At 35.9% G+C, this 27,951-nt stretch overlaps 1 pseudogene; it reads right to left on the reverse strand.

Moving 5' to 3' along the window:
• The window catches only part of LOC108707540, a 63,480-nt pseudogene that overhangs the window by 30,709 nt on the left and 4,820 nt on the right, over positions 1-27,951 (reverse strand).

Here is a 27,951-nt window from a genome sequence, read left to right on the forward strand (position 1 = left end):
AAATACCAATGCAGTATGAAGCCACACTGCATGCATATAGTTCCTTGCCTACATATATTGAATTGATAAAAAAATGTCAAATGGCATTGTCCACAATTATTGCTTAATTGCAAAACTTCCCTCTCATTAGCTTGTCTTCAAATTGCAGTTATTCCCATTCCCAGTTATCTGCCCATTTTTTACACTTCATCTCTTCTGAAACCACTCTGTCTGGTTGGCACATCACCTTGGACTCACCGTACTACCCCTCTGACTACCTGTTACCCTGTCACCTCAATGTGCTTCCCCTTTAGCTGCCTGACCTCTACAAAAAATTACATAATTATCACCTACTGTTGTTCTTGCTCACTTATTAGGTCATTCGATGAATAGACAGCATGCTAATGCATTTTCCAACAGATATTAGACGTAGGGGATGCTGACTATTCATCAAATTTGTTTACAGAACGGCCACCTCAGACTTGCACCCGCATCTGTTATACCCTAAGGGTGAGTGCTGATTTCTAATCTATATCACTTATTAGGTCATATCAGAACTCGCAAAAAATAAATATAAAATAAATAAATAGTATATTCTGTGATGTAGCCAAATTCAGAACCCAGTCCTGGATCTCCTGCATCTCTAATCTGAACACACACACACAAGAAAGGTTACTTGTCCTGCTGTTTTGTACAGGTATGGGACTTGTTATGCATAATGCTCGGGACCTGGGGCTTTCCGGATAATGGATCTTTGCGTAATTTGGATCTTCATACCTTAAGTCTACTAATAAACCCACATAGGCTGGTTTTACTTCCAACAAGAATTAATTATATCTTAGATTGGATCAAGTACAAGCTCCTGTTTTATTATTACAGAGAAAAAGGAAATCATTTAAAAAAAATGTAGATTTGGATAAAATGGCCTCTATGGTAATTTGGAGCTTTCTGGATAATGGGTTTCTGGACAATGGATCCCATACCTGTACCCATAACTCTCCTTGATGAAAGCTAGAGGATATTAACATCCTATTTTCTCCAGCAATAACAGGAAAAAAACTGCATTACTTAAAGCCTACTCTATAAATTTATAATCTCCTTAAATGTATTTAATAAAGGGCTCAGTACTGCTAGCTATAACTACACAGAACAATAAAAGCATAAAAACATTGGTATATTTTGTCTATATATCCGTCATTGCATTTTGTTTGTACATTAATGTACCAAAAACGTATTTTTTCATATAATTTCTCACACTTCTACTATACACTAGAGCTGCCAAAATATCTGTTGGAAAATGCATTACCATGGTGGTTTAATAATGGCTGTTTAATGAAGGGGGTTCATTAAAATTCAGGTGCAATCACAAAGTAGGTGACCAAGTAGGTTGACTCCTGAGGAATCCGTGTGAGTTCACATGCTTGCAGTTTCTTTGACTTATTTGAATTAAATGAAATACACAAAACACGCTAGAGTGCCAGACAGAAATCTGATGGAAAATTCCACTCCCAGCAGCTCCCTTTGTCTTGCTTCAGAAACAGCTTTACCTTTTGCGTTTGTGAACCTTCAACAATCATACTTGCATTGCTTTATGTAAAAGTGATGTAAAAGTTTCTGACTTAAATCATTATGTCCCAAAGTACTAGGTACAATATGTATTTATCTTTATTTTTGCTTCATTTGTTTGAAAAGCTTAATAATAAATACTAATGACAGGAGGTAAAATGTCGTACAAAAATGTATAACCAGAAAGTCTTGTTTTGTTCTTACACATCATGAAAATGAAAACATCACCCATGTATTTTTCAAGTTCAGTCAAGTCTAAAAGCAAAACTGATTTGTCTAACTAAATGTTAACAGAAGGGGAATTTCCTGTGAATTTTATTTATGAAAAACAGAAGGGTTCATGCGGTGAGTTTTATAATGAATTATTTCAAGATATAAGCCAAAACATATTACACACACACACATATGGCGGTGCTTTCAGGTAATTGTGATTTAACTTTAACATGACGAAGCATGTCTGCCCCATGTGTCATAGGACTTATACTATGGGGCAGATTTACTAAGCTCGAGTGAAGAATTAGAAAGAAAAAAAAAATCGAATTTCGAAGTATTTTTTTGGGTACTTTGACCATAGAATTGGTCAAATTCGATTGAATCGAATGATTCGAAGTAAAAATCGTTCGACTTTTCAATAATCGAAGTACTGTCTCTTTAAAAAATACTTCGACTTCATACGTCACCACTTTAAACCTACCGAGCTGCAATGTTAGCCTATGGTGACCTTCCCCAGCACTTTTCTAAGCTTTTTTTGATTAAAAATCGTTCGATCGATCGCTTAAAATCATTCTAATCGTTCGTTTCGAAGGATTTTAACATTCGATCGAACGATTTTTATTCGATCGTTATCGAAGTATTTGCGCTAAAATCCTTCGAATTCGATATTCGAATGATTTTACTTCGAGGGTTGAATTCGAGGGTTTATTAACCCTCAAAATTCAACCCTTGATAAATCATCATCCCTTATTTGTGTCAGTCCAGTTAGAAATCCATTCTGCAGAATATTATATTATACAGCTTAATGTTCCTATTTTATTCAAAGATCATAATGAGAAAACACAAATGTACGTACAACAGATATACAATAATGGGATCTTTTTATATATCCCCACAGTAGTACAATTATATGCAATTTAAATTTCTACCCCTCAAATCGGCCACTTATCTTATCTTATCTTAGTATAACTCTACCTTTATTTTACTTTTTAATTCTCTCTGGCATATTCTTAAAAACCATTCAAGCACACGGTCATCAAATCCATCCTCAATAAGCCTTCTCTGGAGCCTACAATCTTGGACGATCTCTTTTTTTTGGGCATGTAGACAGTAAACTCTCATACTATTATCTACAACTAGATGAACCACAATCTCGACTCTGCCCCATATATTCTACAGAAACAGCACTTGCTAGTGTAGCAAACTATTTGCTGGCTGCTAAATCTCTGGCCACTACTCTATATAATTCTGCTAATTCTGATGATCATTCCTTGTTGTTCCATACTTTACTTCGTTTGGGATCCAATATGCATTTATTGGATCTCTTCCTATTTTGCTAACTGATCATTCTGTCTTTTACACAGCCCTCACCATCTTACCTTGCCTTCTTACAATTTGGGCACTTCAAGGCTCTGTAACTGGGGCCATACTATTCTCAGATTACACTACTGGTCTTGGTCAGCTCATTTGTGTTTCAGTATTGATTTTATGCTGATGATAAAAACAACCTCTTCAGACCTACTCTCAATTCTAGCACGTCAGAAATGAACAGCAATTTAATGTTTTTTCTTATTTGCGCTGATCGATTTATTATATTCCCCGATTGGATTATCCGAAGCACACATAACAGAAAGAGTCTAACAATGTTGACATGCAAGGGTTTTATATATATTTGAGAGTTTCAAAACCAACAATTGAATTCTGTGTTTTAAGTGCATATTTTATGGTTTAATAGATTTCAGCAGGTACTTTGATTCAGTTATTTTAAGACTTAATCTTTAAACTGTTTAAATGGCTGCTCTTGGGCAGTGGGGTTAAGCAAAACACTGCATATAATTAATACATTTAAGAAGTAAATTTGCACATTAAGGGGCAGATTTATCAAGGGTCAAATTTCGAATGAAAAAAAATTGACATTCGAATAAAAAAAGACCAACCGAAATGTATTAAAAAATCAAGGGTTTTTTTTCCAGGTGAATAGGCCATTTTCGTACGAATCGTACGGATCGAAGTAACATCATATTCAATCTAATTGGAATTCTTTTAAAAAAATAAAAAACTTAAATTTTTCAAAGTTCACCAATTGACTCCGATAGGTTCTAGGAGGTCCCCCATAGGCTAAAACTGCAATTTGGCAGGTTTTAGAAGTCACGTTTTTGAAGAGACAGTACATGGTAAATTTTGATATTCTAATTTATTTCAAATTTAAATCGAACTTGGACTATTCCCTAGTCGAAGTACACAAAAAATAGCTCGAAATTTGAATTTATTTCATACGAATTCTCACTTCGACTCTTGATAAATCTGTACATAGAAAGCAATGTCTGGCAGCTCTGAAAAATGCAACATTCTTCTTCTAAAGCAATACAGACACATACCTATCAATGAAATCAGTACATCTAATCCCTTCCTGTATTACCTCAACAACCAATATTTCAACCAGAACTATATTATAAACTTGAGAGAAAGTATAAACTGTCCTTTGTTTGAGATGCGGGTGGTGCAATACTTCCACTGGTTTGTGTGACGAAAGCTCAGTATGAATGACAGATTTGACTCACCCTGGCCTTAACAGTCTAGCTGTTCAGTAAGAAGGACACCGGGGTAAGGCTGAGGGCAAAGAAGTTTACATCTATTATCATGGATTCTGACATCATCATTTATAGAAATGTGCATCACACGGGCTTCCAAAAGGAATTTTGAAACACAGCATTGTCATTCATTTATATGTTTTTTATATGTTTCATCATCTTTGAAATTGTACACAAGTTCTAACAAGACAACATTTTCTGTCAGCATTAAAATGTGGTGTCCATTTCTTTCTTCTCTTAAAGTTGGGAGCCAGGGGAAGAGGCAACTGTCTGAAGATATAACCACCACATACCTTTTTGCAATACCATTTTAATTGCTTTTTTTTCAGTCATGGCCATTCAGTGGCAATGGATTTAATTTTAATATAAAAAATGATGATTCTGGCTGGGGACTGAGTATTCTGCAAGTATACTGATAAAATAAAAGATTAACTAAGATGCCATTAAATTTTATATTCATAAAAGGAGAATAAATCGGCTTTTCAAAAGTAGACTTGAAATACCTGATCTAGACAGAAGACGCCAGCAGCTACTATTATTAATGCTATACAAACTAGAGATGTAGAGAGACCAAGCTGCCTTGTTTCTTCCCCCTGACTTAACTACATTAATCTCTGGGTATGTTTTATATTTTCTGAATTAGAGACTAGGCTTTACTTTTCTCCTAATTTCATACTGCTGCTAATTTCACTTAAAAAAATAAAGTGAGCGAGCAATCGACCTTTGTTTTAATCTCCGTTTAGCTGTATTAGGGTCATTCACTTCGTAACCATATGATAATATGGTTTTTTTTGGGTCGTTAATATTCACCTGAGTTTGAAAAATTTTACTTTCTTAATAAATTTAGATTGGTCGAATTTCGAGTTCATGGGAGTTTTAAAAAACGAATTTGAAATTTGACCCTTGATAAATCTGGAAATCACTCAAATTCGAACATACACCATCTAAAACCTGTTGAGGTCATTGGCAGTGGTTTCTTGAACCATTTGAAAATGTTAATAGCCTTCATGATGTTAAAGTTTTTTTTTGGAGGGTTTTGCCTAAAAAATTTAACAATTCAAGAGATTCAATGTTTTTTCCTGCCGAAAACTCGATCAATTCATTTTCAGATATCGCAACTCAAACTCGCAGAATCAAGTTTTTTCCATTCAAGTTTTTTCTTAAATAAAAAACCATTTGAGTTGTCATTTTCAATCAAAGTATAAAAAACCTTAACAATCAACCATTGATAAATAACCCCCCTAATATTGATTTTCATTAACCATCCATGATACATTTTCAAATGAAAAATGTGTATAAAAGAGCAACACCTGTCAAATACATACTTTCTGCAGACTGCATTATGACCTCATGAAGCTCCTGTTCCGGTTTTTCATTGGTCTCATTCTTGCACGGTGCTCAGAATTTTGAGCTTGTAGCTCAGTAACTCGATTTTCTGTACTTGCCTGAAGACTATAAAACTCTTTGGTTAAAACCTCAAATAAACAAGTTTTAGAATTGGCATAGGATAGTTTAATGAAAATAGCAACATTCATGAATAAATGTACTACTTTCCATTTAATGTTACATTTGACTACATACAGTATGATGGAGATTTTATAAACATAGTAGATAGAGCCACACAAAACCCACACTTAGAATAAACAAAGTTTTCAGCTTGAAAACATTGAATCAACTTATGAGGATATTAGAAGTTACCTCGGAGTTTCATGACCTGTATAAAAACACTCGGCCTTCGGCCTCATGTTTTTATATGGTCATGAAACTCCTCGGTAACTTATAATATCCTTATATTTTACAATATAAAAATAATATATGTAAAGACATATATTATCTGCCTTCTATAAAATACCTGTTTGCTTTCCTCTTTAAGGGCTATTCCACATGGTGAGATAGCGACGCGTTTGCGGTCGCGGCGACAAAGCGCCGCGACAGTCGCCGCGACCGGCGCAGGCGACAGTTTTGTATGGGCGCCTATGTAAAAACGCCTGTGCTAACCACACGAGGCGATGCGCTTTTCAACAGTCGCCTGAAAAAGCCTGGCGAGGCATTTTCAGGCGACTGTTGAAAAGCGCATCGCCTCGTGTGGTTAGCACAGGCGTAACGCGTCGCTATCTCCCCGTGTGGACTAGCCCTAAATCCCCTGACGTTTATTAGTCAAGTACTCTAGACCTGCTCTCTATGATAAAATCTATGGAACAATAGAAACAATGTAAACATTTCAAGAAAACTCATAAAGTCCAGTTGGTTTAGACTTAAAAGAATTGTTCAGTATAAAAATAAAAACTGGGTAAATGGATAGGCTGTGCAAAATAAAAAATGTTTCTAATATAGTTAGTTAGCGCCTGGCATGTTTATACAAAGACACTGTTGTTTTTGCTCCCGTTCCACATTGCCTGATGAAGCAGGAAATGCCTGCGAAACGAGTTGCAATACTGTTTTGTGAATAAACTATTACTGAAAATGACCACTTTCGTTGGTGTCTGCTTGGAGGAGGTAAGTCCACTACGACCTCCTCTGAATTACCCATTGGGTTTTTAAGTGTTTTAAGCTAATTTTATCCTTTTGGCGCCTCTGTTTTGTCTTACTACTTTATCGAGTCCACCCCGAGTGGAGGGGTATCATCCCCGTTTTCTTCTTCTACAGAGAGCGACATCTTATTCCTGAGTGGGGTCAGGATAATCTCCCCACCTGCCTATACAGTGGTTGCCTATCGGTAACCCTGGTTTGTGAGTATTAACTTGTTTACTCTACCATTACTAATTGTAAAAACATATTACACTATTGGGGCTCTTGGTGTTCCTTTTTGTCTCCATAGTTAGTTAGCTGTACTAGATACAGTATATAATGACCTGGATGAATAAGAATCTCCATATATATTTCCCAAACTCACTTGCTGTTATAAAACTCTCAATGCTTAATAAGTAAATGATGATTCTCATTGTCAGTACTAAAAACAGTGCATTGTTATAGAAAAAAAAATGTATTTTCCATGTAGAGCACAAGTAAGAATTATTTTGTCATAATCATTTGCTAAGCAGCGACCTGATCACATGATGCACCTCAAAGGAATAAAGAACCAAATAAAGACAGAAAATGTCTGCTACACAGCACTTTATACTTTCTCTACTTCATATCAGGTTACAGAGTCGCAATACAATCTATAACAATCTATAATTTCATATTACTGTTCCTTATAACTAGCAAAATTGTTCATTCATCTGAGTAATATAGTTGCAATGACAAAATCATGTTCTGGCTATTTAATGATAACTATATTTTATCTTATCCTTTTCCCGTATGCCTTTTTTTGTAATGTGTATTGCCCCACCATAAAAATCCTTTGTTTAGATCAAAATATATAATTGCTCAACCTGCTTATCACTCACGTAATCTGAAAATCTTGGCAGACCTTTCTAACCTAAGTCAATATAGTCCTCATTTATGATTTGATTACAGAAATATACTGCAGTGCTTCATTTATATAGAGGAAATATAGAGGAAATAGTTTTGGTATAAGTTGAGATAAAGTTTGTTGTTAAAGTTTTGTAAATAACTGTTGAGAGACTCTGTAATTTATAAAGCTTGAGGTGTTCCAATGTTGGACTGGGGTGTCTGGAGCCCACTGGGATTGCCACCTCAGGGTACCCCCCCACACTTCTCCACTCCTGAAACCTTCCTAAAGGCTAAGGTACATCCAACATATCATTTTGGGGCTTTGATACAGGAAGCCCTGAAACAGATATGCAACCCGTGCAAATGTGACATTCATTCAAGTTTTGGTCAAATAACTGATGATCCTTTGGGTCCTAAATTGCTCACAGGTAAATTATGCATCTGTCAAGACCACTAAAGGCAAGTGCTATTTCCAGAACAACCTTTTATCCTTGTGCTACAAATTTTAAGTATTGAGTGCAAGCCACAAGTAAAGAGGAGTAGGTATTGGGAATGTCATTTAGATGGATGCTGCTTTGCCTTTGCACTTATTTTAGTAACTGAGCCCACATTGACAGAAGGCCTCCTTAGTGCCAAGTGTATGTGGACATAGTACCACATTGTTTAAGAACAGGGATCCCCAACCTTTAGAACCTGTGAGCAACATTCAGTATTAAAAGGAGTTGGGGAGGGATCCCCAACCTTTAAAACCTGTGAGCAACATTCAGTATTAAAAGGATTTGGGGAGCAATACTAGCATTAAAAATGTTATTGGGGTGCCAAATTAGGGATGTGATTGGCCATTTAGTAGCCCCTATGTGAATTGTCAACCTACATTGAGGCTTTGTTTGGCAGTGCATTTGGTTTTTATGCAGCCAAAACTTGCCTCCAAGCCTGGAATTCAAAAATAAGCACCTGCTTTGAGGCCACTGGGAGCAACATGTTGCTCACGAGCTACTGGTTGGGGATCACTGTTTTAGAATAATAACCCAGTTTCTCAGGTGAAAGGTCCTCAGCTGAGGGTACTGAATGAAAGCACAGTGAAAACTCTGGCACCTCCATAATACCTCTGCCAGGTAATGTGTGTTTGTGTCTGATATCAAGGAGGTGGGGCATTTTGAATGTGAGGTTGCACACAGGAATAGTAAGCTTACTTAGTCTGGATTTTATGTGGAAATTGCAGAACACTGTTTCAAAGGAATGCTGGGTGTTTCCATAATGAATGTGGAGTGGTTTGATTAGTGTTACCAATTCACTCTGGCAGGCGATGTTGGATTAAAGGAGTGTGGGGTCAATAGGGCTTGCTGGGTCCCACAGAGCTTGAATATAGGCTATCCTCACATGGAAATAGATTACACTTTGTTAGTCTCCATGAAACTCTGCAACAAACACCTGCTTAGACTGTTGCAAAAACTTCAGAACACAAATAAGATATGATTAAATCCTAAATCAACTGAAAGGCACAGACACAGGATATTTCTTCCTTTTCCAAAATTGGTTACTCAAAGCCAACCACAAACTCAGGCTGGTAGCAGCCATCTTTCTCAGGATATCTAGGGGCACCTATCACGTATGTATTTGACCCTCCATTTCTTCATTATTAGTACTACAGCAGACCTCGACTACAGCACAGTTATACCTTTGGTGCCTGACTGCGCCTTCTGCTTCACAAGGTTGATAAAGTACTTCCAGCATGGAAACAACCATTACCCTCAATTATCTATGTGGCTATTGTGACACCGTTGCTAGACAATTTGAGCAATGATGCTTTAATAAATGGAAATTTGCAATGATAATAATGGAATTAATCACAGCACCAAGAGAATTCTTGAGAAAATTTGTGGAGGCATAGTGTGGCTCATCATGTGTGACAAACTAAGCTATGTTTTAACTCATTTAACTTATACTGAATCTCATTATAATTACATTTTCCTATTGTTTTAAGTAAATAGCTATTGTTTTTGTTATCTATTACACTAAACTTTTTTTTATACAATATGTACCCTTTAATTAAATCACTCTTCTCGGTTAAACTGCCAGTATAACGTCACAGGCTGCAGCTGAGGACAGAGATGGATTTGCTTATACAATTTTTATGAAACTTAAATTTACTTATATTTATTTAAACAAAAACAAACTCTCCGAATCACAGGGAAAAGAGGGAGGGTAAAAAAATAAAACAATAATTAAGAGTAGTGTAAAAGAATAGCTAGGATACATATTAAGACAAGTCATATTACATTTTGCTAATGCTGAATTATATATAACTGTATGTACTTTTTTAAACTGTTTTATTCCAGCTTTGGCATTTAAATATTGATTTGGTTGCTATGGTCACTGAAGAAACTCTTGGTTCAAATTTTGCTCATTTAAATTTGTATAGGTTTGGTGCGTTTACATTTAAATTAATCCTACCTCTAGTTTTTTCTGATATTTTTCGATTTGACACTTTTGTAGGTTCTCCATTGCCTCCTCCTGTAATATATGAGAACGTTCAGATTCAAAGGACTTAAGTTTTGTTTGATGAAGAAGTTCAGATACTTTGCTCTCTGTACTGAGTTGCAACTGCCTGTACCTAGAATGAAAATAAAAGTTTAAAAAATAAAAAACCCATAAAATGTATTTATATTGTAGCACTGAGGGATGTGTACTGTTTGAACTTACTGTTTGGGGGGGGGTTAATAATAGAATAATAGCCTTGTAAGGCTATTGTTATTTCCTTTATGAATAAGTATGACGAAAAAATTAGCTAAACATTTTCCTGTGAAGTTCAACTTACATGGAAGCAAATGTCAAAACAGGTCTTAACAAGCACATTCGCTCCAGCTGAACTTCCTTGTTGATTTCAAAATGTGCTGTCATTTATGTAATGAAATTATAAGCAGAGTAGAGATGTAAGAAGAAATTTAGAAAGCAAAGCAGATATTGATGGATGGTTGCCACAACATGGAGATTGCACCTGTTCTAGAATGGGGCCTAACAACCATCTGTATACCAATAAATGTAAGCTTTTATAACAAATGGCTTAATGGTTAATATAAGATATTTAAAGGGGTTGTTTGACTTTGAGTTACGTTTAAGTATGTTATAGAGAGTGATTTTCTGAGACAATTTGCATTTGGCCTTTATTTTGTATTATATGAAGTTTTTTTTATTCAGCAGCTCTCCAATTTGCTTAAAGTTAATATAAAGGTGAACCACTCCTTCAAACAGGTGATAGGCATAGGAATAAGATGATGTCTAGCATGTAGAGATGCTCCCAAGTTTCTTTTCACAATAGAGAGAGAAGAGCAAATCTCATTCGTTTGAACCCGTTCACCTTAAGATTTTAATGACAAGTCTGAATGAGTATTGCCTAATATTCTATTGCTGGTTGGTGCCTTGGAACATTACTGTAACAGGTAAATCTTCCTCAGACATATAAATGCGATGACACAACTTTTAAATAGCTATATTACAGAGTGTGGGTCTATATTTTATATGTAATGTATTTGCATACTGCTTGCATTACATATATAAGTTACTGAAAGTGTAAAAACTTCAAATTTCAAATTACCTTGCATATCTGGGACACAACGCAAGTGGCCAATCTATGAATATGTTGCTTGAAAGCATATGATCTGTGTATTGCAGAACATTTATAGGAACATTAAGAAATTGAAAATCTCTACTATTATCCTTTATTAATATAGCACTAAAAATGTTACACAGCGCTTGTTCATCATTTACCTCTGACACAGTAGAGCTTGCAATCTTAGGTCCCTACCATAAACATACCCATACTGGGTCAATTTGATCTGGAGCCAATGAACCTGCTGCATATATTTTGGAGTATGGGAGGAAAACTTTTTATGAAACGGCTTTTAACGGATTGTAATTGTTCTTTAAGCAGTTGCTCCAGCTTAAAAAACAGGTAGATTGTCCATATATGTTGCTAATATTTCAACATACCAAAGGTTCAGGAAACATGAAGCCTGACTCATGCTGATTCATAAAAAGGAAAGAGAGTAGATTAAGCATTACTAGACAGAAACAAATTCAGGCATATGGGAATCTCATTTTTTGTTAAGCCTACACTTGCACTATTGCACTTGATAATTAATATCTTAACAGTAATTATTAACAATGAATGCATGGAAAGGAAAATCTAACCGAAAGAACAAGATTTTTCTTTTCTTTTTTTTTAAATGTGGGGATATTCATCCTATTCATTATTCTAATGGTGTATGAACTTATATCTGGAACACCGCCAAAAACATACACGGAAAACATTTTTGTAATACATGTGCAACATAAGCACTAAATTGTATTTCTACCAAACGAAATAACTTCTACAGTAAAAAACGTGATTTGATGTGGTACGCTGCCATATAGACAGCCCAATGTGAGCGTTCTCCCCCCCCTGCTGGATACAAAACCCCCAAAACACAGGCAGAGAGAAGGGCGACATATGCCTAGTGTGCCCTTGCCCTCACATTTTTAACAGTCTACATTAAGTCGATCATATCATAAAAATTTACCAGTACAGTTGGTAAATGTTGCATTGCCTTTCCTTGTTCCAGTCAAGCTAGAAGGTTTGTTCCAGCAGGGTTAATTCACACTGAAGAGAGTTACACAGAGTTTTATGAATAGGCAGTTGCAGCAATCAGTATATTATCTTTATTACCTGGAAGATCAAAGCATTCCATTGTTTACAATTCCATGCATGAATAGACCATGGTTTATCCTCAGATAACTCTATAGAAAATGCTACCAGTATCCTAAACTGTCTTAGAAACAATGATATAGTTTGGTATTAACAAAAATGGCCATGTGTGGTCCTAGTCAAAGGTTATATAAAGTCAATTTATCTATTGTATATATTCATCATGTTAGGTTTATAGACTGTTTCAAGTATGTAGGGACCCACTAACTTTTTAGCAACTGGACTGGCATCTTACCCCCTCCTGTTACTAATGGTTGTTTGGATAGATGGATGGAGACATGCAGCTTGGCCACTGAAGCAGATTAAAGGATTAGGGTGAGGTCACACTGCTCGTTTTGGGGAGATTTAGTCACCTGGCGACTAATTGCCTCGTCTTTGCGGTGAACAATCTCCAAACGCCTTAAAATGAAAAATCGCTGTCACTAATCACACGTGGCGATTCGTTTTCCGAAGTCGCCCACAGTTTCCTTGTGAGGCCAGGCAACTAAATATCCCCAAAACGACCAGTGTGACCTTACCCTTACAGATGTACAAAATAAAAAATGTTTGCAAAATAGTTAGACAAAAATTTAATTTATAACAGCTGGAATGAACAGATGTCTAACATATTAGCAAGAACCCAGCTCATCTGCAGCTCTCTAACCTGTTACCAGTCGCTAACCAATAAGCGATTGAAGGGGAGCCATATGGGACATAAATGTTTAGTTAGTTTGCTTTTGATTCTTAGAACGGAGGATAGATTCCTTAAAGTGAACTTAATCGCTATTCATCCACACAACAGTCTGTAAGTTATAATGTGGTGGGTTACTTTACCAGGAAAGAAGTTGTTTAGTTTTGGTGAATTCTAACTTAAAGGGATACTGTCATCGGAAAACATGTTTTTTTCAAAACGCATCAGTTAATAGTGCTACTCTAGCAGAATTCTGCTCTGAAATCCATTTCTCAAAAGAGCAAACAGATTTTTTTATATTCAATTTTGAAATCTGACATGGGGCTAGACATTTTGCCAATTTCTCAGCTGCCCCTGGTCATGTGACTTGTGCCTGCACTTCAGGAGAGAAATGCTTTCTGGCAGGCTGCTGTTTTTCCTTCTCAATGTAACTGAATGTGTCGCAATGAGACATGGGATTTTACTATTGAGTGTTGTTCTTAGATCTACCAGACAGCTGTTATCTTGTGTTAGGGAGCTGCTATCTGGTTACCTTCCCATTGTTCTTTTGTTTGGCTGCTGGGGGGGAAAAGGGAGGGGGGTGATATCACTCCAACTTGCAGTACAGCAGTAAAGAGTGATTGAAGTTTAGCAGAGCACAAGTCACATGACTTGGGGCAGCTGGGAAATTGACAATATGTCTAGCCCCATGTCAGATTTCAAAATTGAATATAATTCAATATCTGATTGCTCTTTTGAGAAATGGATTTCAGTGCAAAATTCTGCTGGAGCAGCACTATTAAACGATTCATTTTGAAAAAAAAATTTTTCCCATGACAGTATCTCTTTAAGGAATCCCATTTTTTTGGCACCTTAAACCCAACAGTGACAAAATTTGAAGATATGAACCTTCAATAAAGTATCAGTTAGCGGTATTCCATCAAACATATAGTGTCCTGCATAGTTGCAGATAGATGCTTTAGAGTGCAGGTTGAGCATGCGGGGGAAGCAATCTGAACATAAATGCAGAGGCAAAAAAAAATGTTCCAGTTAATTAGTCATGGTCGAGATCTTTCACTTCGCTTAAATTGTAGTGTATTTTTGATAACTGTCTTTCTTTAATTAGTACAAGCAGAAATGTAATTCATATATGTATTCTTAACATGACAGCATTCTTTCCTAGATTTCGATTGATAAAAAATGCCAACCAAATATATCCTCTAAACTTGTAAGAAAACCCGTGGCTGTAATCTGTCATATGGCAGATATTCTATATATAAATATGGAATTTCAAGCCTTTTGCTACACACAGTGTGTGACTAGTTGCCCCAACAATTTTTCATGAAGCATTCCTTCTCCTTTCAGCTATCACTTACAGTTCGCGTGGGCTGTGGAAATGGAGTAACTTTAATTCTACTACCACAAGCCACACAGAAAAAATGCAAAAATAAAAACAGCATTAAACAACTTCACGTGAACACGCATCTGGGTGGAATCAACACCGGAGTTCTGGAACAAGTGTGTAGCACTAAAAACACCTCCTTTGTATTGGCCTAAAAACTAACTGCTGTTTGAAAGACTTCATAGACCTTATGAATTTCAGCTGTAATACAGCATCTGTCATTCTTGGCTTAGAAAAACAGACTTGAATGAATGTGAGCGATCTTTCTTTGCTTGCTTAAAAAACGCTGGGTATGCTTAACAACTGTACTAAGGACATAAAAGAATCTAAAACATGCCTTTTCTAAAACATGGTAGCAAGACTCAAAGCACTGCTCAATCAGTAGTAAACGTATCTGGGATTTAGTAATCACATAGCAAAATATGCAGATTGAATATATGTGGGTCATGTAAACTGACATTTAATCTTCCTCTATCATCATGTACAGCAATTCCAGTCTGTACTGTACAATCTACCAGCTGTGTCTACCAGACAGCTGCTGCTCTAGAGTAAGAAGTGCTCAGAAATTTTCTGTGGTTAGGTAAACCTGTTTTGATTGGTGAGACTGGGCATGACTAAAAGCATATATCTGCATGGCAAGCAATATATTGCGCTAACAGGCCAGGGCTAACAAAAGAATTAACTGGGCTATTATCACTTACTTTGGGTGCATGCAAAAGGATTACCCGTGAACCAAAGTGTTCTAATATGTCAATGATATAATTCTGTGTAAAAATACAGCCATGTTGCTTTGCCACTTCAATTAAAATCAATAAACAAAGGCTACTTTTTCATTTACAGTGCAGTCTGGTACAAGATTTCACTTCCAAATAAGGATGCACCGAATCCTGGATTTGGTTCGGTATTCTGCCTTTTTCAATCCTCGTGCCTGGCCGAACCCGATTCTTAAAATCATGTGACTTTTTGTCACAAAACAAGGAAGTAAAAAAATGTTTAGCAGAGCACTCAACTCCTTTTTCCTTTCCCCATCCTATTTGAACTGCAAATTAGGGTTCAGATTCGGTTCAGTATTTGGCCGAATCTTTTACAAAGAATTTGGGGTTTTGGCTGAATCCAAAATAGTGGATTCGCTGCATTCCTCCTTTCAAATAATAGTTATTGATAAAGTAAAATATTGTCTTCATTGAGACAATGGCAGGAACACTTTTTGTGATGAGACATAAGAGACAGCTCTAGCAGTGGGTACATTGTAGGCAATGCTGTGCAGCATATGAACAGGAGGTGTATTGAAAAGATGGCTCATTACATGATAAACGATAGTGATACTTTATGTTAAAACTTCGGACCACTGCTTACTAATGTATAATGATGCAGATAAATGTAACCAGTAAAATGGACTCGGCTCAATGACATAGTCTAGGTTTTTGTATCTGGACACCGACATACAAAAGCCTGGACCTTGCCTTAGATAAAGGATCGAACATGGCACTGCAGGACGCTCTCATGAACCAACAATGTGCACCCTGAAAAACTTAGAATGAATTGCCCCGATGCTTGAAAAACACAGTATACAGGTATAGGATACGTTATCCGGAAACCCGTTATCCAGAAAGCTCCGAATTACAGAAAGGCCATCTCCCATAGACTCCATTATAATCAAATAATACAAATTTTTAAAAATTATTTCCTTTTTCTCTGTAATAATAAAACAGTACTTTGTACTTGATTCCAGCTATGATATAATTAATCCTTATTAGAAGCAAAACCAGTATATTCAGTTTATTTAATGTTAACATGATTTTCTAGTAGACTTAAGGTATTAAGTTCTAAATTATGGAAAGACCCATTATCCGGAAAGCCCCAGGTCCCGAGCATTCTGGATAATAGGTCCCATACCTGTATTAGAAACATTCTGTACTTACATGACAATGAGTAACTTTTTGGATCACACTGGAGTCTTAGGAAGCTTTTTCAGGTACCCAGAAAACAGTAAGTTCATAATATGTATCTATGAAAAAGCTTTACACTTTAATTTACTTAACACAAAGGGAGGAGGATATCCTATCCCCTTTAAAGGGGTTGTTCACCTTTAAAATAACTTTTAGTATGATGTAGAGAGTGATATTCTGAGACAATTTGCAATTGGTTTTCATTTTTTATTATTTGTGTTTTTTTAGTTATTTAGCTTTTTATTCAGCAGCTCTCCAGTTTGCCATTTTAGCAATCTGGTTGTTAGGATCCAAATTACCCAGCAACCAAGCATTAATTTGAATAAGAGAATGGAATATGAATAGAACAGGTTCTGAATAGGTGCCCAGATTGTGTAACCTGCAGATGCCTTCTGGCTGAGCTGGACCTTCTCCACACCGGGAAATGTTATACGATTTTGCACAGACTCTCCTGTACATAAACATTTGGGATTTATATTGCGACTTGCCTTTGTGGACTGTGGTCCAAATTACCCTAGCAATCATGCATTGATTTGAACAAGAGTCTAGAATATGAATAGGAGAGGGCCTAAACAGAAACGTAAGTAATAAACAGTAGCAATAACAATAAATGTGTAGCCTTACATAACATTTGTTTTTAGATGGGGTCAGTGACCCCTACTTGAAAGCTGGAAAGCGTCAGAAGAAGGCAAATAATTAAAAAACTATATAAAAAAAGAAAAGATGAAAGCCAATTGAAAAGTTGCTTCGAATTAGCCATTTTATAACATACAAATAATTAACTTTAAAGGTAAACCAGCCCTTTAAGTTACACTGATGGAGAGACAAAAGTGTGGCATCTCTTTATTTATAGGCACTTCAAAAGATACTGTCATGTCTTCTACCCTAGGCAGAAATACTTTGTTGACACTTCATATAACTGACAGTAGATGCTGGAGACACACCCTCAGGCTCAAATGCAATCCCATGCAAATGTCTATGTCAATGCTGAGTCATGTGCGCTCAGTCTTTTCCCCGTATATTCTAGTTAGCGTGCTGGCACATACAGCAGTTTGTTGCAGGTGGGAAATCTGCGCTACCTGCCAGTGACAAGTTACCTGAAATAAATGCATTCCCAGAGCAATGAAAATCACCACAGACAAAACACATCAATCAAGTATTCGCTGAGCATGGCAGAACATAAAAGTATATTGATAAGTACATAATGCTATTTTAAAGTTATTTGTATTAATATATTTAGCTGCTACTGAAAACAGTATCTGTCTTCTCATTTGCTTCTTCCTGCTCCTACAATAATGTAGCAAAATTAAAAGAGAAGTGACTTTTACTACATTGTTTTAAATGACCGAACCAGAGGGAAAAAAAGGGATAAACAAATACTACTTTCAACAGGAAATACACTTACAAATAACTTTTCAACAATTGTTTAATTTACATACAGTATAATGAAAAGTGGAGCAAATCCACCTGTTTTGGGTGTCCAGCATATTTACTTGCAACCCATCGGATTCATCGGGGTATAACACATTTTTTTCCCATGAAATATTTGAGTTTTTGCCCATAAAACCTCAACCAGAAAAGAATGTAGTTTAGTAAATACTAATTTATTAGTAAATTACTCATCTTTCTATTCAGGCCCTATCCTAATCATATTACAGTCTCTTATTCAGTTCAATGCATAGTTGCTAAGATCATTTGGAGCCTAGCTACCAGATTGCCACTAGGAGTTGACCACTACCAGATTTGTAGCCGGGAGCCTCTTTAGAACCATTAATGGAACTGCAAAACAGTGAATCACCCATAGAAAAGGACCATCCAAGCCAGAAGTCTCACAAGGACCAGGACACTGCTCTTCATTACACTTTCTACCATCAACAATTGTGTTGATGCATTTGACTATACACTTACTGTTCAAGCAGTTGATTATATTATGCTTGGGCATCTTTTTCAGCTAAACTGGCTCTTTCTTTTTCAGCTATAGCATTGTCTCTTGCTTCTCGTAGATTTCTATAAGAATGAAACACAAATAAAGTTAAGCAAAATCTGTTGTATGAAGAACTACACAAGGTGATTAAGCCAAAAGGTGTAATAAAATAAGCAAGGTGGAAAGGATAATAATGATGGTCAATGCCAATGTGCATAGCAAAGGGCCACCCACTGTTATGCATCTGAAGTAATAGTTAAGGAACACTTTGACCACCTTTGGGCAGTAAACAGTGAGGTTCAAAATGCCTCTCCCCATTTGTCAAAGTTTTCCTTTGTAAAATATTTGAAATGGGCTGCCTGACCCACAAGCAGGGCTGAAAAACACCCCTCAATTTGAGCATTTTAAGCACAATATTCCACTTCCACCTTGGATTAAATTATAAACAATGGGCAAAATTGACCATGGGCAGTAACCGATAGCGACCAAATAGTGATTGGCTTTTTTTTCTGCCAGCTGCAGATTAAACAAATAAAGCAAAAATTTGATTGGTTGCCATGGGTTACTGCCCAGGTGTAAATTTGCCCAGTGTTTATAAATGACCTCCCATGTAATATTTGCCTAAATGTTTCTTCCAAAATGTATTAAACCTATTTTTATACTATACAATCAATAAACATGGCACCCTTGGGTAAATGTATTAAAACTTTCTTAGATGATTCAACAGAAATGGGATATAAAAAATTTGCATAAAAAAACACAAAAAACATAATAGGTCGAACACACTAGAACTCAGCATGGGTTATGCTTTAAAAAAATCTTTGTAGGAAACACAATTAAGTAGTAAACACAGAAGAAATGAAAGTTATAATGTACATATTTTCATTGGGTGTGTAATTTTCTGAGACATGAATATGCTCAGAAGAAAGACAACTCTCTCTGAATGACATGAGAGAATCTCACATCAAACATTACTAAATGCGAGCAAATGAAAAAATATGGCCATTCCTGAAGCGATTACGTACTGTTCTGCAGGTTGCAGGAGGACAGAAAGTGTCCCTTTGTCTGACAGTGTTGCCCCTCCAGTACCTTTGTGTGGGGGTGGAATAGTCTCTGTTTATGTGAGGGGTGAAGGATACAGGAGCATGCCAGCCAAAGAAGACTTACTGGGCATGTATCTGGGGTCGTTTGAGAAGTCATTTACTAAACACTTTGGGGGTTCTTTATCAAAGGTCAAATTTTAGAGTTTCTATACCTCAAATGAACTTGAATGAACCTACAACTCAAATGGTTTCTTATTTAAGAAAATACTTGAATGGGAAAAACTTGAATCAGCGACTACGGGGTTAACAAACCAAAATTTCGAATTGATCGAGTTTTCAGATGAAATCCCAGAAAAAAACTCAAACATCATGAAGGCTATTAACATCTTCAAATGGTTCAAGTGACCTCTACCATTGAGTTCTTTATGACCTTGACAGGTTTAAGATGGTTTATTTTCAGATTCAAGTTATTTCCAGGGTCAAGGTATAATAAATCTTAAAAAATGTTACAGAAAAATAAATTTTTGACTCAAAAACAACCTCGAAAACTCAAATTTTTTGTGGAGAAAACAACTTGAACCCGTTTATGTTGTACCCAAACCTAACAAAAATGAGTGATTATTAGGTGATTGTATTATGTCAAAAAATATAAAAACTGTATGTGTGCAGTCCAATCCACAGCAGCTCTCCTCTGCCTGTTACATCCAAGAAGGAGGGAAAGAATTTGACGCACTCCAGTTCTAGGGGCAGATTTACTAAGGGTCGAAGTGAATTTTCAAAGTTAAAAACTTCGAATTTTGAACTATTTTTTGGGTACAGGCCTAAATTCGACTTCGATTCGAAGTGAAAAGTTTTTTAAAACTCCGATGAACTTGAAATTCAACCAAACGAAATTTATTATAAAAATAAAAACATTTTAAACTCTGGTGAATAGGATCGACTCGAAAACTTGAATTGAATTCGAAAATGAAGAATTCTACAAAAAAAAAAAATAATTCAAATGTCAGGAAGGCTGCAAACAACTCCAAATTGATCCCTAGAAATCTTCCATTGACTTAAACAGCAATTGGGCAATTTTTAGGTGGTGAATAGTCGAATTTGAGTTCTTAAAGGGCCAGAGAGTATGTATAAATCTCGAAAATCAAATTAGAATTTTTTTGAAAAACTCAAATCAAATTAGAATAACTCCCTAGTTGAATTTGACAGTTTTGAGCATAAAAAAATTTTCATTTCCACCCTTGATAAATCTGCCCCAAATAGTCAGGGGTATACTTCCACTTACTTATCCCCTTTAGTGATGGGTGAATTTGCGCCGTTTCGCCGAAAAATTCGCCCGTTTTTGGCGCCGGCGCCTGTTTTTGACCGCGAATTTTCGCGGGCGTTTCGTGAATTTATTCGCTTGCGGCGAATCGCGCAAATTCACCGCGAATTCGCGCCTGGCGAATAAATTCGCCCATCACTAATCCCCTTGCATTGTTGGAGGGGTCAGAGGACAGGTCTGAAAATCATACTATAAATGTAACATAAGTATACAAGTAATATCAGGTATTCTTTAATAAAAAAAATAAAAAAAACTATATCTACTGTATATATAAAGTACTTGTAAAATACATTGTTAGAGATTGTTGTAAGATTAAAAAAGATTGCTTGGTAAATATAAGTGATGGCCAAGCGGAACCAATTTTAATTGTCACAGCCCTTTTTGACATTTAATTCTGTGGTTCCCATCTGTTTACTCAGTTCAACTTGTCCTATAAAAAGATTGCTACACTGATGTAATAACATATTTGGACGCATTTTTTAGTTTCATTCTTTAAACTGTCAGGACTTTTCCCAACAAGCCTAAGTACGAAGTTTGTCAGTACACACCCATGGAGATACACAGGTGATGACAGCCTTAGCCAACTTGACAAAGAGAAATACTTGAATATCTCTGTTAGGAACAAATATTTCTCACACTCAAAGGTCCATTTGCTATTTATGCTACAGTACCCTGTCTATTTTATTAACTGGAGCAGCAGAATAAAAAAGGAACAGTTCAAGTCTTGAAAATGTTCATTTATTTAGCTGAACTTTTCCCATATGTTTTATTTTCTTGCTGGCGCTATTCAATTGACTTCAGTTTTCACTCCCGTCTACTGACCTGAGCATCCTTGGGGTTTTTCTGTAAAGTTGGGAACCTCCAACTTAAACAAACAATTACCATTACAATGAAGTCTCCTGGAGAGAGAATCAGTGATGCCCTCTTGTCTACTACATGTTTATATGGGTGGCCCTGAAGAAACAATTGCTAAATATGTGTGGGAAGAGGTGATTACAGAGGTGGGTCACCTTTAAGTTAACTTTATATATTATACAGTAGAATACCTTATTCCTATCCATTTTGCAACTGGTTTTAATTATATATTTTTTTAAAGTTTTTTCCCCTCAATTATTTGCCTTTCTCTTCTGTCTCTTTCCATGTTTAAAATGGGGGTTAGCTGCAGTCAAAAATGATTGATGATTGCTTTGTGAGGTTAAAAATGCATTTTTATTGTTCTTTTATTACTCATTTTTCTATTCAGGTCCACTCCTATTCATATTCCTGTCTCTTGTTCAAACCAATGCATGGTTGCTAAGGTAAACTAGCAATCAGATATCTACTGAAATAGCAAACTGAAGAGCTGCTGAACAAAAACCATAAAAATAAAAACCAACTGCAAAGTGGTTTAGAATATTAATGTCTACTTAAAGGTGAATTACCCAGTTAAAAACAGGATTAGAGAATACTTTTACAAATTGGTAGTAGGCTGTAACTTTGAACTAACATTTAAGGGGCTATTTACTAAATTCCGAAAACTCGATTTATTAAAGCCGATGTTGCAAAAAGCCAGAATCCGAAAATCCCCCATCTCAGACCTGCCAAGGTTGTGTAAAAGTCAATGGCAGAGGTCCCTATCGTATTTGGACGTTTATTTGGTCTGCGCTGGAATTAGCTTGAAAATCCAACCATTTCGGGCAAAAATAGGAAAAAATTTTCCTGAAAAAGAAAAATCGTTTTTATTGAGTTTTTACCCGAACCGATTAAATTGAGCTTTTTTAATAATAAATAAGGTAAAATCGGGTATGAGAGTTTGGTCGTGTTTTTTTAATTTAAATGAGATAATTTCAGATTTTAGTAAATAACCCCCTTAATATGTTATATAAAAACCTATTCCAAGCATCTTTTCAACTGGTCCTAATAACTGTGTAAGTTTTTAGAATTACCTTCTTATTTTTCTTATTTCCAGCAAATGGTTATTGGGATTGCTGATTCTGGCAAGTAAAAGCATATACAACTGTGAGGGTACAGTTTTATTACTCTCCTATACACCTTTCATTCTAACTTATTAGAAACTAAACAGCAAGTGAAATTCTAAGGATTGGGAGCTGCATAACTCAAAACATAAATACAGGTATAACAAAACTACAAACAATTACAAAATGAAGTTGAATAGCAAACCGACTTGAGTGGTGTAACTACAGGGGTGCAGAGGGTGATAAAACATATTGTGGGCAGAACTGGAAGGGGTTTTTGTGCACAAGTGCACCTAGAGGTTGGGAGGAAGTGTGAATTGGTGGGGGGCATTTGCACATCCTGCCCCGGGGCCCCGGCCATCTATATATACACACCACTTGCTGACTTTGTTTACATCATACTAAAGATTATTAAGGTGAAAATGTACAATTACATACCTGTTTTCTCTTTCATACATCTATTTTGATGCTCCACGATGCTGTTCAATTTCTTGATTTGTCTTTATTCTTATTTGTTCCAATTCATTACGAAGTTTGTTTTCATACTCTGTTTTATAATGGTCTCTACAAACATAAAATGTTACATAAATGCAGCTGAATTAATAAATCTTGGGTCAACTTTATTAAAGATGGTTGCCCACTGATTTAACTAAATAAGCAGAATGCAAAGACAATTGTTCTATGTGAGTTCATGTTAACTTAACGACAAAAAAAATTCAGATAAATCATTTTCTTCACAAGTTGGCAATAACTACCTACAGTACATTATAGGACTTATTCTTGAAGGCTTCACTTTTCCTGTTAAAGGGGTATGTCACAGCAAAATAAGTGTAGTCAAATTTTGGTGCACTATGTATAAAGCGGGGGAAAAAAGGCCTCCCTTTCCACACTACCAGATAATCTGAAAAGTGGCTCTCTAAGTGAACATTGTTAAAAAAAATGAGTTTAGCAGCAGTGTTTGGCAGGCTCCATTTCAGGTCCTCTTCTGTATGATCAGTGACATGGAGCATGTGCATTTGAAGGTAGTTGCAGATTGGCTTCAAGCTTTTTAAGAAGGTTCACTTCTTTTCTGACTAATTGGCGGGAGGCTTTTACTCTTTAATTAAACAGACCAGGAAGATCACAATTTTTAACACACGGAGCCAATCAAAACTTTTAGCTCCAGAAGATGCCATTAGTGCAAATGTTCGAATATTACACTTTTTACACTTACCTAGAAGCAACATATTTCTCATACATTTCTTCTCTTGCTTTTTTTGCATCTTCCATATGTGCTTGAAGTCTTTCCATTTGGTCTTGTTCATGAGCATAACGTACATTTAGCTCCGTGTTCTGATGACAAATTCGTTATCCTTCTGCAGCAAAGATACAGCAAAGGATGGCAATGTCATTAAATACTGTAAATATATATATATATATATATACATATATATTTACATGCATATAATACATATACAAGAGCCACATGCATCCTGTAAATTATATGCTTATAAATGTTGCTAAGTGATGTAAAGGGTACTTCAATGTAATTTCTGTCATGCAACTTACATAAACTTGTGTATTATAATAAAATACCCCCTGTTGTAAAATATGAGGTTATTAGAAGTCACCTTGAACTTCTATGACCTTTATAAAATCACTTGGCCTTTAGCCTCAGCCTTATATTTTATAATAGGGGTACTTTATTCACTATATAATACACAAGAGCCACAAGAATATAAATTATATCCTTATAAATTGTGCTTAGTAATTTCATAAGTTATAATCGGTGCGTAGTGATATAATTTGCGTAACGACTTGCTAAAACTTGTGTACGATATTAAATATTGTACACCCTGTAAAATATGAAGATATTGGATGTCACCTTGGAGTATATGGCCTGTGTAAAAGCATTTAGGCTTTGACTTTGTGCCTTTATACAGTCATGGAACTCTACAGTGATTTATAATATCTTTATATTTTACAATACAGGGCACATTATTCATTATAACACACATATGCACACTTTATCTTGCACACTCTGAAATTTAAAAACACCCTCTTGCTTTTATTTAGTTCACTCTCACATACATACATACAATATAAACTATTTGCATGTCCATATCAATTGCATAGTATATATTATGGGGGTTATTTATTAAAGTTCGAGTTGTGTTTTGTCGAAAAATCAGATTTTTTGAGGTTAGTTTCACAAAAAAAAATTTTTTCAGGTCGAGTTTTCCCCCCAATTGCATTCAATTGAGCTTTTTACATTCAGATTTTTTTCATAAATAAGCAAACATTCAAGTTTGTTTAAATTGTTTGAGTTGAGTTTATTCGAGGTAGAAAAAACCTCACAAACCCTTGTCATTAAAGGGGTGGTTGTCCTTTAAGTTAACTTTTAGTATGTTATAGAATGGCTAATTCTAAGCAACTTTTCAGTTGGCCTTAATTTTTTCTTCTTTTATAGTTTTTGAATTATTTGCCTTCTTCTGACTCTTTTCAGCTTTCAAATGGGAGTCACTGGCCCCATCTAAAAAAATCAAATGCTCTGTAAGGCTACACATTTATTTTTATTGTTAATTTTTATTACTTTATGTAGTTTATGTGTAGTTTATGTACAGGAGAGTCTATGCAAAAGCCAAGCTTTCATTTAGAGGAGCGTCAATCTCAACCTGGCTTCTACTACACAAGCTCCATTTCTGCTATGACTTATTACAGAAGATTTAGTTGCACAGGATGGGATGTGTCAACCCCAATGTGCTACTCTGCTTCATCTCAAAGTAGATGGAGAACTGGGGAGTATTGAGGGGGGTCTTGCTGTATTCAGCAAGTATTTGTATGAAATAAAATCCCTTTCGTTTGCAGACAGCTCCTAAACAATGCAAAGTGGGAACATTTAATCCCTATAAACAGAAAGGAACTTAGCTTCCTGGCTGCGGTCTGTGTGTGTGACACACAAATTCATTTTTTCTGTTATAAACTAGAAGTTGTTATAGGACTCCCCGTGGTTCAGCATTTCTTGGGAGAAAAGACTATTTAAGCCAAAGTAGCATGATACAGGCCTAGCCCAACCCTGACTTTCTTCTGTTACAGCATTTGTTAAACAATGGGGTCTTAAGCCAACAGTTATATTTTCAAAACGCTTCAAAATACCGGGCTCCCCATGAAGTTCTTTGACTTTGACCATGAAACCAAACAGAAAGAAAATATTGTGCTTAAACAAAATGAACCAGTAAGGTTTGCATACTGTGAGAAGTGCACAGAAGTTGTCGTACCCCCAATCCCTCATGTGTTTCACATTTTGGTGAATAACAATGATTACAAAATGGTAACACTGTAGGCAACGCACATTCATTCTACAAGGTTTGAGTCTCTTACACAAACAAACCTTATCAGTAAATCATATAAACACAAGTTCTCAGTCCATCTGATACATTTAAATATACGCTTCAACGACTTTGGAAAAAGTTTAAAACAAAAGAATGAAAACATCACAAAAAGAACAAATGTGACAGAAGTGTTTGTCAGTAATGTTTTTATTTTAAACATGCTAGAGATTTAAGCCATACTGCTGACAGTGCTTAGCACTAAGATGATGGGGACATGTACAATAAAGTCACAATTGTAAAAATGGTCAAAGCAATAGAGTGGGGATCCCCAACTAGTGGCTCGTGAGCAATCAACCTCTTGGCTCCTAGTGGCCTCAAAACAGGTGCTTATTTTTGAATTCCAGGCTTTAAGGCAAGTTTTGGTTGCCTATAAACCAGGTGTACTGCCAAACAGAGCCTCCTGTAGGCTACCAAATAGTCAGTCACAGCCCATAATTGGCACCCACAGGAGTTTTGCATGCTTGTGTTGCTCCCCAACTCTTTTAACATCTGAATATTGCTCTTGTGTAAAAAAAAGGTTGGGGATCCAAGCCATAAAGCAATGCTGTTAGTACATTTATCCTCTGTACAGAAGGGTATATCTTCCAGTACATTCTGTGTTCTCTGCTGTATAACTATGGAGTTATCTTAACTATTTGGATGGGAAAAGAATGTACAATATCAAGGAATTGGGCTAGAAAAGCAGTTAAAGCGGCTGCAAAAATGTTAAAAAATGTAAAACTCCCATTCCAATGAGCACTGCAAAATATAGAAATCAAATTCCTAACCATAAGAAACACATTTTGCACCTATGTACATGCTTTAGGCGCATAATGTACTCATAATGCACTCACTGTAAATGTATATAGCCACAGAAGATGTCTATGACTATATAAGAGAACAAGTCTACAGGATAAATGCCTGTCTATTGAGACTTCCAAAGGCATTCACATGATAATTATGTCATGTGAACTGTTACAATCACTGTGTTACTGTGTAGGCTTTGCATATGCAACATTGCTTTAGAAGATTTCAAGGTAGTTAGTTGGAAAGCACTTGTGCAGCTCAGTCTTCAAGATGCCAAGTGGACTAGGATCAGGGATTAGACTTGGCCATAGTAGGACATTCTCCTTCTGTTCTAGAGCTATTTCACAGTTACTTTGCCTTGGTTTGTGATCATTGTCCAATTGAAAGATGACCTTTCTGCCAAGATTCAGTTTCAAAGTCCTTAGGCAAAATGTCCCTGTATTGTGCACAGTCCATTCTTCTACTGTCCAGTCTCTGTTGTTGGTAAGTTGGTTCAAAACTTGAATGTTCGAGCATAAGAAAATGCGAAAAACCTGAATGTAAAACATTGGCATCTAAGCTTGTGAGTTCATGTAGAAGTCAATTGGAGCTGTCCTATGCAATATTTTAAGTGTTTTTATATATTATTTTTTTTAAGACCACATTTTGGAATCTTTTTGAGAGTTTGTAGACCCATTCAAAATGATGAGTAGAATACAAATTCAATGGATTTTTTTCCCCATTTTTATTCAATCAAGTTTTTCATTTTTTTTAAATAAATGGTAAAATTTTGAGTTTATTTGAATAAATAAAAAAAACAAATTCACAAATTAAAGTTTTGATAAATAGGCCCCTCTGTACTTAATTTGAGAAAGCTATATTATAATTTGGAAAGCTATATTGATGAATTTTTAATCACCTTATCAGTGGAATTACCATTTCTGTCAATGCAAAGAATCTTCCAGTGAATTTCTGCCTGCCAGTTGTAAATAGCACTGGTGGCAAAACACTTTGTGCACTAATACAGAAAGTCAAAGGGCTGCTTGGACCAAAAAAGTCATTCCTGTCAGATAATGGTGTGTA

This window comes from Xenopus laevis, chromosome 2L, assembly GCF_017654675.1.
Source record: "Xenopus laevis strain J_2021 chromosome 2L, Xenopus_laevis_v10.1, whole genome shotgun sequence".
Classification (NCBI taxonomy): domain Eukaryota; kingdom Metazoa; phylum Chordata; class Amphibia; order Anura; family Pipidae; genus Xenopus; species Xenopus laevis.